The sequence below is a fragment of the Dromiciops gliroides genome, chromosome 5 (genome assembly GCF_019393635.1).
Source record: "Dromiciops gliroides isolate mDroGli1 chromosome 5, mDroGli1.pri, whole genome shotgun sequence".
Classification (NCBI taxonomy): Eukaryota; Metazoa; Chordata; class Mammalia; order Microbiotheria; family Microbiotheriidae; genus Dromiciops; species Dromiciops gliroides.
This window is the reverse complement of record NC_057865.1, coordinates 220,259,313-220,272,034: the sequence shown is the minus strand read 5'-3', so window position 1 is coordinate 220,272,034 and position 12,722 is coordinate 220,259,313. Positions and strand designations below refer to the sequence as shown.

General features: G+C 42.6%; 1 pseudogene; it reads right to left on the bottom strand.

Annotated features, from left to right (window-relative positions):
* Window positions 1–8,239: 8,239 nt before the first annotated feature.
* Window positions 8,240–9,106, bottom strand: LOC122728956 (annotated as a pseudogene).
* Between the last annotated feature and the right edge of the window lie 3,616 nt (window positions 9,107–12,722).

Sequence of the window (12,722 nt, the reverse complement as noted above, 5' to 3'; positions counted from 1 at the left end):
AGCCCAGGGTTACCTCCATGACACCAGGAAGCCTCAGAGAAGAACTTTAGTAGAGGAATAGAAAAAATAGAAAAACTTCATAAATGCGTTGAGTAGAAAGCAAGGGATAAGGGGAGGAGGAGGTCTTGAAGACTGTGTTTGTCTGGCTGGAGAATGAACTGGATTAAGTTAGGAAGGCTTCCTGAAAGAAGTGGTTTTGAAACATCATATTAAAGATCAATTGAGTGAACAGGGAATGGAGAAGAGAAGATGGGGTGGGGTCATGGCAGCTGCCTTGATGTCAGTCAGTTACCAAGCATTTATTAAGCACCTACTATGTATCAGGCATATAACTAAGCATTGAGTATACAAAAAAAAGTTACAAACACTGTCCTGTCACTCAAGGAGCTCCCAGTTTAATGAGGGAGACCATATGTGACTGTAAACAAGATATATACAGGGTAAAATGGGCATAATCAACAGTGAGAAGACACTAGCATCAAGGAGGATCCATAAAAGTTTCCTGTAGAAGATGGAATTTTCCTTGGGATTTGAAGAGAAGGCAGAAGGCAGAGAGTAGAAAGGAGAAAATTCCAGACATGAGGGGCAGCCACTGAACACGCCTAGAGTTGGACAGACAGAGGGTCATGTGTGAAGATTAGCAAGGAGGTCAGTGTTATTCCATCTTAGAGTACACGTGTGTGTGTGTGTGTGTGTGTGTGTGTGTGACAGTAAGGTGGAACAAGAATGGAAAGGTAGGAAGGGACTAGCTTATGAAGGGATCTAAAAGCCAAACAGGACTTTATATGTGATCCTGGTGATAATGGGGAGCAAGTATTTTAAGGGTCATCATGTGGAGGAAAGATCATTTTGTTCTATCTGTCTGTTGATCATCTATTCTCTGACTCTGGTCCAGAACCAGAGCAATGGGTCAAAGCTGCCAGAGCAAGTCATTTTAGGCTGGATGTCGGGAAAACCAGCGACAAATGCCTTGAATTGTGCTTCTTCAAGAGGTGGTGAGCACCTCATCCCTTCTTCCTCTGCCTTTGAGCAGAAGCTGGACAACCATTGACAACCATATGTTATATTGAGGATTCCTTTGGTGTTATAGGTAGCACTGGAGAGAAGCTGAGAGATCCCTTTGCTTTTTCCAAGTCTGTGATTCTGGAGAAAGGTGGTATGTCTAGCAAGAGAAAAGGTGTATTTATGTACACAGGACTACCTAGGCATGAGTTATTGGAAGACCAGCAACAAAAGTTGTGATGGCAGCATCACATGACATTACCTTTCCAGCTCTTTGGCCCTTAATCTGTCATTTCTTTGCCACCAGAAGGACCCATGAAGCAGGATAGATTGGGAGAAGCCCGGTAATGAAGAGGCTTAGCCACTTGATGGTGCTATAACCTATCAAACCCATGAGTGTAACCTAAGGGAACCTGGTTAGACAGGCCCCATCTGTTCATGGGGAGGCAGAGGAAGATTAGAGAAGGGACGGGGTCATCACACAGAGCCAGCTGGCATCATTAGTGAACAGCACTACCAGTTGTCTTTCAATAAAAGATAATATTATTATATTGATGTTAGAAGTTAGAAGAATTAGAATGTTAGTTAGAAGTGCTTAAACAGCCACAAACCTTCAAATCAAATCCAGAAAAATAGCTCCCAATCAAATAGGATCCTGACATGCAGGGTGTGCCAGATAGGGCTGCCTAAGGTAGCTGTGTCTAGCCCTACCATCCATTTCTGCCAAATGTGCAAAGATTTGTTATTTCTTCAACCCTCTCTTGATCCCTGAGTCTCATTGACTAAGGTATCTCCTTACTAAGGAGACAAGATTAAAGAAAGCCTGGCTGTCTGGTATATAAAACAAAATGTTACTATAGCTTCCTGTTTTCCCATCCCCCTATCTATACAAGAGTGGACAGAGGTGGAGAGCAATCATTGGTCAAAGCAGTACTGGGCAGGCAAACACAGAAGGACTGAAGTAGGAGGAATTGTCTAGAACTGTACATGCCATCTGGGTCAGGGAGATAAGACCATTTCTCTGCACAGCTTCTCCTCTCCTTCACTCTTGGGTGGATGCTTCTCCTAAATACCCTTGTCTTTCAAAGTCTTCCCATTTACCCTTCTGGAGCATACAAATACTCTCTCTTTCACAGTTCTCTATACATCCCTCTTCCTGTGTGCTGATCCTTTGACTTCCTTTCATCTCTTCTTCTGACTTTCTTTTTCTTTCCCCTGTTGTATTACTTTCCAACCCATTATATGTGGTGTTCAACCTAAGGAGGAGAAGAAGGAAAGAGAAGACATTAGGCTTTCATCACCATTAGCATAACTGATAACAAACGAATATTCAACAGGTACCATGAAGAAGGCCCTTATAACTTAGAATCTCAGGACATACTCATGGAAGGAAGTCCAGGCTTCTGGGATCATCTAGCACAACCTTTTCATTTTACACAGAAGGGAGCTGAGATCATCCCACCATGGCCTCAGGCAAATTGATTAATATGACCTCCATTTTTAGTGTCAGAAGTCAGAAAACCTGTCCTTGGTTTGGGGAGTGATGGAAGCAAAGGGGGGAGGGGGGAATAGAGCAGGAACTAGGGCTAGGAAAGACACCTTTGGGTGCAACACAAAAGCAGATACAATGAGGCATGCTTTGTAACATACTTTTACAAAGACGTACATGTGAAACACTGGAATATACTCACATTGACATCGGGTTCGTGTTTATGTTGTGCCAAGGCCTCGTTCTTTTTGTAGTATTTTCTTTAGAGTAGACCAGTTCAAGTTTGCAACTATCTTCTACCCTTGAATCCTTTGTCATCTTTGCTTGTGTCTTAGCAAATTCTAACTATACCATTTGTCTTCTCCCTTGAATATTGTTGTCATGAAGAGTCACAAAACACTATGGACTATTTATATTATCTCATTTCGACTACTGTGGGTAATTCTTTTATTCTTTCCTGATTGACTATCAGACTTCCCATAATGGCTCTTCCAGTCAGTGGTCAATAAACATTTAAGTGCCTACTATGTGCCAGGCACTGTGCTTGGATTACAAATATGAAAAGAGAAAGAAAGGCCCTGCTCTTGAGGAGTTCACAATCTAATGGGGAAAGACCAAGCATAAAAGAAAGCTGAAAAGGTAGAGGGGAGATACCCAATGCTGGGGCATGGTGGAGAAGTCAGCCAGAGGCCCCAGAGTAACTCGGCCAGCTGAAAAAGGAAAAGATGTCTGAGCCAAGCCCTTCTTAAATGGAATCTTGAAGTTCATGGCCCCACCCTCCAATCAATGAGGCAGAGGGCAGGGGGGAGGTGGAGTAAGAAGGCTGATGGGATATTCCAGGTTATCCCAATAATGAGCTTCTGAGGGAGCGGGGGAGAAGTCAATCAGAGACATCCCGCTGTAGTGCAGCTAGGTGAAAAATGATGACCTTCTTTTCTCTCCTCAATCCTTACATCATATCCCAACCCAGGACTGTGCTTTGATTTTTCTCAGTAATCTTCTGTGAGCGCCCTCATTCACTTTGCTATAACACAAAACCTCACCTTCCAATTTGGCTTTCTTGCCAAACTCTAAGTCAAGTTCTCCTTGCCAAGGTCTTCCTTTTTCCTTGAGCTTTTTTTTTCCCCTGAGGCAATTGGGGTTAAGTGACTTGCCCAGGGTCACACAGCTAGTAAGTGTCAAGTGTCTGAGGCCGGTTTTGAACTCAGGTACTCCTGAATCCAGGGCCGGTGCTTTATCCACTGTGCCACCTAGCTGCCCCTTTCCTTGAGCTTTTAATCATCGTATCTCCTTTTATCTCCTTCTGATATGCTGACTCCTTTCTTGAAGGTCTAATGATAAAGCATACTATCCACCTCCAAAGAAAGAACTGATATTGATGGAATACAGACTGAAGCATGCGATTTTTCACTTTTATTTAAAATTTTTTAAATTTAATTTTTAATTTTTTGTGGAGCATTGAGGGTTAAGTGACTTGCCCAGGGTCACACAGCTAGTGTCAAGTGTCTGAGGTTGGATTTGAACTCAAGTCCTCTTGAATCAAGGGCCATACTTTATCCACTGTGCCACCTAGCAGCCCCCACTTTCTTTTATTTTTATTTATAGTTTTGAGTTACAATTTTTATCCCTCCTTCCTTCCCTCCCCTTCCCTTTTCCTGGGGCAGTAAGCAGATATGGGTTATACATGTGTGATTATGTAAAACATTACCATATTAGTAAGTTTGTATAAGGAAACTTGAATAAAAGAAAAAAATGAAAGTCATTCACAGTTCTTCATCAAACAGCATTGCTGTCTCTGTGCACAGTGTTCTCTTGGTTCTGCTCACTTCACTATGCATCATTTCATACATGTCTTTCCAGGCCTTTCTGAAGTCATCCCGCTTGTCAATATTCCATCACAATAATATTCCATCACCATCATATACCACAGCTTATTTAGCCATTCCCCAATTGATGGACATCCCTTAGATCTCTAATTCTTAGCCACAACAAAAAGAGCTGCTATAAATATTTTTGTACAAATAGGTCTTTTTCTCTTTTGGGGATGTCTTTGGAATATAAACCTAGCAGTGGTATTGCTGGATCAAAGGGTATGCACATTTCTGTAGCCCTTTGGGCATAGCTCCAAATTGCTCTCCAGAATGGCTGGATCTTTTCACAACTCCACCAACAGTGGATTAGCAACCCAGTTTTCCCACATTCTGGGTCCAAACTCTTAAAACTATAAGCCCTTACTGGTGTGTTTGCCTTTAATAATCAGCTAGTTGACACAGTAAGCTCAAAGCAAAGGCATTTACTAAAGTTACATTATAAGAACAGTAGCCCCATAGGCCTGGAGCTCACTAATCTACAACTTAGTACAATGTCAGTGGGAAGAGTGGGTACATACAAAGAGCACAGTAGTGCTAAGGACCATGTGTAGGTATGGGATTTCTCTGACTGACTTCTCTGCCATGCTCCAGTGTTGGGTACCTCCCCATGGTACCTCCCCATATGTAGCCAAGGCAACTCATGCCCCCTGTAACCCAGAGTCCTGGTTATCCTTCTTATGGTGTCATCATACTATTCCCTCTGGGCACAAGGTGTCTGCTGGTGATGCTGTTCCGATGATTTTCCTCACCTGTTCCCTGTCTCCTATAGGACAAACAGCTCTGCCACATGATGCTGTCTACAGTCAGCTGGAGGAGAAGAGAGGAAAATGGTCCTCTTCTGCAGTCCTTCCACCCTCCTGTCACATGCCTGGGCCTTCTTCCCTCTTCTCAACTGCCAGAGCTGCTATTCCTCAGAGTGAATGTATCATTTGGCTAGCCAATGGCCATCTGCTCTCTTAATTCCATCAGGCCTGACCCCAGTGACTTCTTCACACCTGGTACAGGGATAAGGAAATATAGACACTTCTTTGGATTTTGTTTAAGACTGTAACGCCTCATTGTACCTATTAATTTTTCCTTACATCTATGGGAAAGGGGGGAATCAATGGATCTGACTGTTCCCTCCCAATTTTCCCCAACTGACACCCCTAAGATATTATATGACCAGATGTGCAGAAAAAGTTGTCAATACTCTTGGTCTGCACTTAATCACTTCCTGTTTACTTCCCTATCCCTGGTCATCTGGCATTACTCGAGTACAACTCCAAGTTTGCCAATACCCTCTTGACTTTAATTCCAAGGCCTTTGCTTGGGCCTTGACTTCCCTTTAGCTCTTGCTGTCGCCAACCAACCTCTCTCCTCCCTTGACTTCTGTGATATTCTTTTCTCTTGGTTCTGTTGATTCCTTATGTGACCACTCCTTCTCAGGCTCATTTGCTGTATCATCAAACTTTTCCAGCTTCTTAAGCAAGGGTATATACCCCAAGGCTCTTTCTTCTTTTTTTTTGTATAAACATATACAAATATTATGTGTGTATAAATATATGTGTGCATATATGTATATGTCTGTATGTATATGTCTGTGCATATATGTATACATACACACACGTATATATATCTCTCCCCATCTTTTCGTCTTTAGGTGGTGAAGTGGATAGAGCACTGGCCCTGTAGTCAGAAGGACCTCAGTTTAAATCAGATGCTTGACGCTTACTAGCTGTGGAACCCTGGGCAAGTCATAGACCCTGATTGCCTCAGACATCCGGGGGCGTCTCCAGTTGTCCTGATGGATGACTTGCCGCTGGACCCCGATGGCTCTGGAGGAGAGAGTGAGGCTGATGACTTTGCACAGCCCTGCCTCACTTAAATCCAATTCATTGGGAATCAGGACATCACCTCCCCATGTCATGGTCCTCTTCAGAAGGACAAACAACAGCAACATTCTTACAATTGTTGATCTCATCTACTCCTATGGTTTCTAAGTTCTTTTGATTTTTTTTGGTGAGGCAATTGGGGTTAAGTGACTTGCCCAGGGTCACACAGCTAGTAATTGTTAAGTGTCTGAGGCCAGATTTGAACTCAGGTACTCCTGAATCCAAGGCCGGTGCTTTATCCACTGAGCCACCTAGCTGCCCCGCTATGGTTTCAATTAAGCAGATGATTCCTGCATCTCTATATGAAAGGAATGAATAAAATAAGCATTTATTAAGGATCTACTGTGTGCCAGGAACTGTTGCTACACATCTTATAATTATGATCTTATTTGATCCTCACAAGAGCCCTGGGAAGTAGGTGCTATTATTATTACCATTTTATAGTTGAGGTAATTGAGTCAGACCAAGGTAAAGTGACTTGCCCAGGGTCAACTATTAAGTGTTTGAGATTAGAATTGAACTCAGGTCTTCCTGACTCCAGGCCCAGAGCTCTATCTCCCCTCCCCCCCAAAAAAGGGTGGTGGTGGTGGTGAGTAATATGAAATAATAAGTCCACATAAGTAGGCTAGAATGATATTATAGAGGGTTTTAAATTCCACACTTGGGAAATTGTATTTTTTTTCTTAGAGGCAATTGGATATCACTGAATATTTTCAAAGAAGGAAATGACAGAGCCAGATATGTGTCTTAGGACAATTACTTTTGCAGCTCTATCCACTGTGCTGCCTCTATCAACTTCTAATCTATCAATTGAATTTCAGTCTCATTGGTTTATAACTTATTAGTTGATAGCTGGATATCTCTATCTGTATGCTCCAGCAATTTCTCAGACTTAGCATGGTCAAAACAATTCATTATAAATAAATAATAAATTTATTTTAAAAAGAAAATAGGAAAAATAAAAAGCAACAACAACAAACCCCCCAGCATTCATTGTCTTCCTCCCTAAACCTGGTCCTCCTTCAGACTTTCATATTTTTGTTGAGGCCACCACCATCCTCCAGGCATCCCGGTTTGTAACCTTGAAGTCAACTCTGAGTCTTCTTTCTTCTCTCCTCCCACCCATCATTTGATCACTTGTCAAATCTTTTTGATTTTAACTCCCCAGCATCTCTTATATCTGTCTTCTTCCCACTTTCATGGCTGCTACCCTAGTTCAGACCCTCATCATCTTTCACTTGGATTAATATAATACTGAACCTTTTTCCTATCTTTCCAACCTTATTATACATTATTCCCTTTCCCAAACTTGCCTTCTTGCTGTAAAATTCATTTTATTTCTTTGTATTTAACTATCACTTACATGATCACTAGGTGGTGCAAGTGAGCAGAGCAGATTGCTCTACTGCTAAATCTTGAGGGTCACTGAGCCCCAGGGTCTTGTCTTCATACTGGTACACTCACTGTTTTATTCCTTTGCGTGAGTGGAGGCTTCCTAGCAATTAATTCTTTGTTTGGGGTGTGGATTGCTTTTCAAATTCTGTGTGTTCTGGCAGAAGAAAAAAAAATGGCTGCCCAGCTCTGTGACTATCAGGGCTCAAGCTTATTAGGAATATCTTCCCAGGGATTATTCTATTTTTATGAAATTACTAAAACAGTTTAATAAACCACCATCTCTATTTTTTAAAAACAAAAGCCATCTTTATTCTGGATCTTAAAAGTCCCAATGTAAGTCTGAAAAAGACTGATCAGGAAGGGGCAAATGGGAGGGAAGAGATAGTGCTCCCTCTAGCTGGCTGGGAAGAACAGGCCAGGGAGCAAGGAGAAAGAACAAAGCAAAGAGCTTGGGGGTGTGGGGGAAGTAATACACACACCCAACCTGGTTAGGAGATGGGAGAGAGCCACTCCACATACCCACAAAGTCAGCTGGAAATGCCCTGGGCCCCAGCCCTGAGAGCCGAGGGTCTAGAGGAGAAAGGCAAGAGGAGGCAGACCCAGCCAGGTCAGGTTAGAGAGAGGAAGGATGAATCTGATGAGGCTCCTTCCTCCTCCAGATTGAGCTCCTTGAAGGAGGAGCCACTAGCCCCTGACCTGCTGTAGCTATGCTCACTCTGGTTATCTGTGTTGTCCCAGCGGTAGCCTGCCAGCCCAGGGGACATGGTGGAGGTGGTGGCAGAGTTTTTGAGGCTCCCTGTTTCTGCATCTAGACTAATGGAGCTGGTGGTGTTCAGTCTGTCTGCTCCTGTGACATCAGTTTGGGTGTCATCAACCTTGGCAGCTGCTCAGCTTTTGCACTGTCTCCTTCACCTCAGGCATGGAGAAGTCACCCTGTTGAGCCAGTGGGCACACAAAGTAGATCTGATCCTATTGGTAGATCTCCAGTCTGGGATGGGCACATAGCTTCTGTTCCTTGATACAGGTGTCCAGGGAAGGATGGGCCCTGTGGACAGCCAGATGGATGAACGGTGGAGTGGTTGGTATAGGGAAATACAGCTGTCACCTCATGGCTGGGAGCCGGGAAGAAGAAGATCTTGAAGCCAAACTTCTGGTAAAGGCGGATGAGCTCAGAGGATGGCAACTCTTCACCCTCACTCAGGATGCTGCCCACAGTGCAGTGGACTTCCTTGGAGGAACTGTGTGGGGGTTGTCATAGTAGACCCCAATAGAATTAGGGCATGGAGAGGTACTGCAGCTCTCTGTGAATAACCAGCCTGACTCCTCTAGGGGCCCACATGGAAATGAATTGGGGGAGAGCCTGCACTCACTACTATATCTTCCTGCAGCCCAGAATACATGGCAAAACCCAGCAGGGTCAGCAGAAGGGTCAGCATCAGGGCTGCAATCAGGCCCAAGAGCAGTAACTCTGACATGGTTTTTGGGTCCTCTACTCCCTGAAGAGATTTGAAAAATCAGAAAAAACTAATAGTTCATAGTCTCTGTTACCCAAGTGGAGCCAACACACACCTCCAGAACAAAGTGGGAAGTGGCTCTGCTTCTGCACAGACTGGACAGAACACCAGGTCTGCACATCTGAGACTCAGAGTGAGCTCAGATAATGCTGGGGCAACACTCAGCCTGAAAGCCCATCCATTCCTCCCCCCAGTCGGCCTCCACTGTGGGTTACTCCTCCCAAACAAATGTGTTTATTTCAGCCTGCTCCTGCTTTCTAAATCATCTCTATTAAATGCATGGCCTTAAACCCCTAGACAGTTTGCACTGGAAAAATCCAAACTGAGATGATCCAAGTATGAATCAGTCCTCTTGTCTTTCCAGTCTCCCTCCATGCATTTGAATAAGTGCAACAGAGGCTTGGAGAATACTCCTATCTCTTCTTCTGAGTTATATAGAAGCTTTGTGGGTTATATAGAGCATTTACAAATATTCCCTATCTGGCTCTAGTTTACATGACTCCTGGGGAACACACTTCCAGCTATGCATGACTCAGAGGTGTGATGATAAAGAGTCCTTTAATTGGTTGCTAAACTAGAACTTAGTGTATATTCATATGGGGCCTCTCTTCTAACTCCATCCTTTTGACTTTGAACTATAAGGACTGCTTTGAGCTGTGTCTGCAGATCCAAGTAGGGGAAGGGTGCCTGTTTTTGTCCTTGCTTCCACAAGTCCATAAGCAGACCTCATTCTCTTTGTGTTCATTCTTTCCTGATCTTAGGTGAACAAGTGGCCCCAGGTGGACTTGTTTAGGCAGTAACTGTGAGTTTTGAAAGGTCCATGGCTACTGTGATAATAGCAGTGTTCCCTGGAGTGCTGGTGTCTAATGGAAATGGAAGCACCAGCATCAGGAACAGAGGGAGTCATTGAGGACAGATATGGGGAAAGATAGTCACTTGAGGCGGTGGCAGCTTCAGGGAACATGAACCCCTATGCCAGGTATGGACTATAGAAAGGAGCCCATCAGAGAGCTATCCTAACGGGGAGCTGTGTAAAAACTCTATGAAGGCAAAAGGATTCCAGTGCAATCAATTGTGTTACTCTTGTCACATGTGTTTTCTATGTGTATCCTTTATTGCTCTTGTACTCTAAGTTTATGCCTAGTCTCTCCTCCAATGGAAAATATGTGTATTTATGGGGAAGTGCAAATCAGGCCTTTGGGAGGAATGTTTTATATCAACTGGCTGATTGTTAATGTGGAGTACAAGGGTGGAGGCCCACCCCTTCAGGTAGAACTGTAGGAATAGTAGTAGTCAGCCACTCTCTGGGGACCCTAACATCTGAGTGCAAGTAGGATGAGTGAGCCCCAACACAGATGTTGATTGATTGGCAATACAAATCCCTGAGTATGCTGAACTCAATGAATAGTATGTTGAATATAGACTTCTATAAGAGATAAGAGGAGGAAGATTTCATTTGGCACTGAGGCTGGGACTTTGGAGAAGGTTTTTTAGAGAAGCTGAGGCCTTCCAATGTTCTCCAAGTGCTTCTGTGCAAAAATGAAGATCATAACTGGTCCCAGTTGAGGTTAGGCCAGCCCTCCTTCCCAGAGAAGTGGTTATGAAGACTAAGCAGGCTATACTAGGGGTTGGTGAGAAGTGTTATAGGAAAACTCAGGGTCATGGTGGCCTAGACAGAATGAGACTTTGTGACTCCAGGCCTGCTAAAGTCTTCAAGTAAGATACAGTAGAGGTGAGAAGGCTTAGGATATAAGTGAGGTGCTAACCAAACCAGGAGCCATTGGAGAGTGGACAAACCCAGCTAAGACTTGTGTAGTCAGTGACAGCAAATGGAAGGACAGTCCATAACCTATTTTTTTCATTAAAATGTTTTAAAATAATATTTTTTCTAATTATACATAGAAACAATGTTAAACATTCATTTAAAAAAAATTTGAGTTCCAAATTCTCTCCTTCCTTCTTTTCTCTCCCCACTCCCTGAGATGGCAAGTAATTCGATATAGGTTATACATGTGCAATGATGCAAAACATATTTCCATATTAGTCATGTGAAAGACAAAACACATACACACAAAATAGAGTGAAAAATAATATGTTTCAATACAGACTCCATCAGTTCTTTCTCTGGATGTGGATAGCATTTTTTATTATTAGTCCTTTGGAATTATCTTGGATCATTGTATTGCTAAGAATAGGTGAGTCCTTCACAGTTGGTTATCATACAACATTGCTGTGACTATGTATAATGTTCTCCTGGTTCTGCTTAATTCACTTTGTATTAGTTCATATAAGTCTTTCTAGGTTTTTCTGAAATCATCCTGCTTGTCATTTCTATTGAATAATGGCATTCCGTTATAATCATATGCCATAGCTTATTGGTTTCTAGGTCTTTGCTATGACAAAAGGAATTGCCATGAATATTTTTGATTGCATGGATCCCTTCCCTCTTTTACTTTCATTAGGGTATAGGCCTAATCAATGAGTGAAAGTCAAAATTTAGTAATTTTGGGGAATGAGTTCCAAATTGTTTTCTAGAATGGTTGAACTAATTCACAGTGACACAGTGGATATAGCACTGATCCTGGAGTCAGGATATTTTGGGGCAGCAAGGTGGTACAGTGCATAGAGTTCTGGGCCTAGAGTCAGAAAGACTCCTTTTCTTGAGTTCAAATTTGGACTCAGATATTTACTAGCTGTCTGACGCCGAGAAAGTTGCTTAACCCAGTTTGCCTCAGTTTCCTCATCTGTAAAATATTTACTAGTTCTGTGATCTTGGGCAAGTCACTTAACCTCTGTTTCAGTTTCTTCAACTGTAAAATAGAGATGATAATAGTGCCTACCTCCCAGACTTGTTGTGAGGATAAAATGAGATATTTATACTTAGCACAGTACCTGACTCATAGTAAGTGCTATGTAAATGCTAGTTATTATTATTATTATTATCTCCACGAACAGTCCACTTATTAGTGTAGTTTCCCCACAGACCCTTCAACAGTTATCAAGAGATGTCTTTTTTACCATCTTTGTTAATCTAATGAAGGTTAAGTTGGATCATCAGGGTTGTTTTAATGAGCATTTTTCTAGTTTGTAGTAACTTGGAGCATTTTTTCATAAAGCTGTTGATAGCTTGGATTTCTTCCATATCTATTCATATTCTTTGATCATTTATCAATTAGAGAATGCCAGCTTCTGGTCTTTTCATCAGAAATATTTGAAAGAACCCTATTTCTTTGACTTAGAAGCTGTGCGTTTTGGCTATAATGTTCCTGGGAGTTTTTATTTCAAGGTTCTTTCAGAAGGTAACGAATGGATTCTATCTATTTTCATTTTCCCCAAGCGTTCTAAGAGATCTGGCCAGTTTTCTTTGGTGATTTCTTGAAATATGATGTCTAGGCTTTTTCCCCCATCATGACTTTCAAATAGTCCAGTGATTTTTTTTTTTTAAGTGAGGAAATTGGGGTTAATGACTTGCCCAGGGTCACACAGCTAGTGAGTGTTAAGTGTCTAAGGCCTGATTAGAACTCAGGTACTCCTGATTCCAGGGCCGGTGCTCTATCCACTGCACCACCTAGCTGCC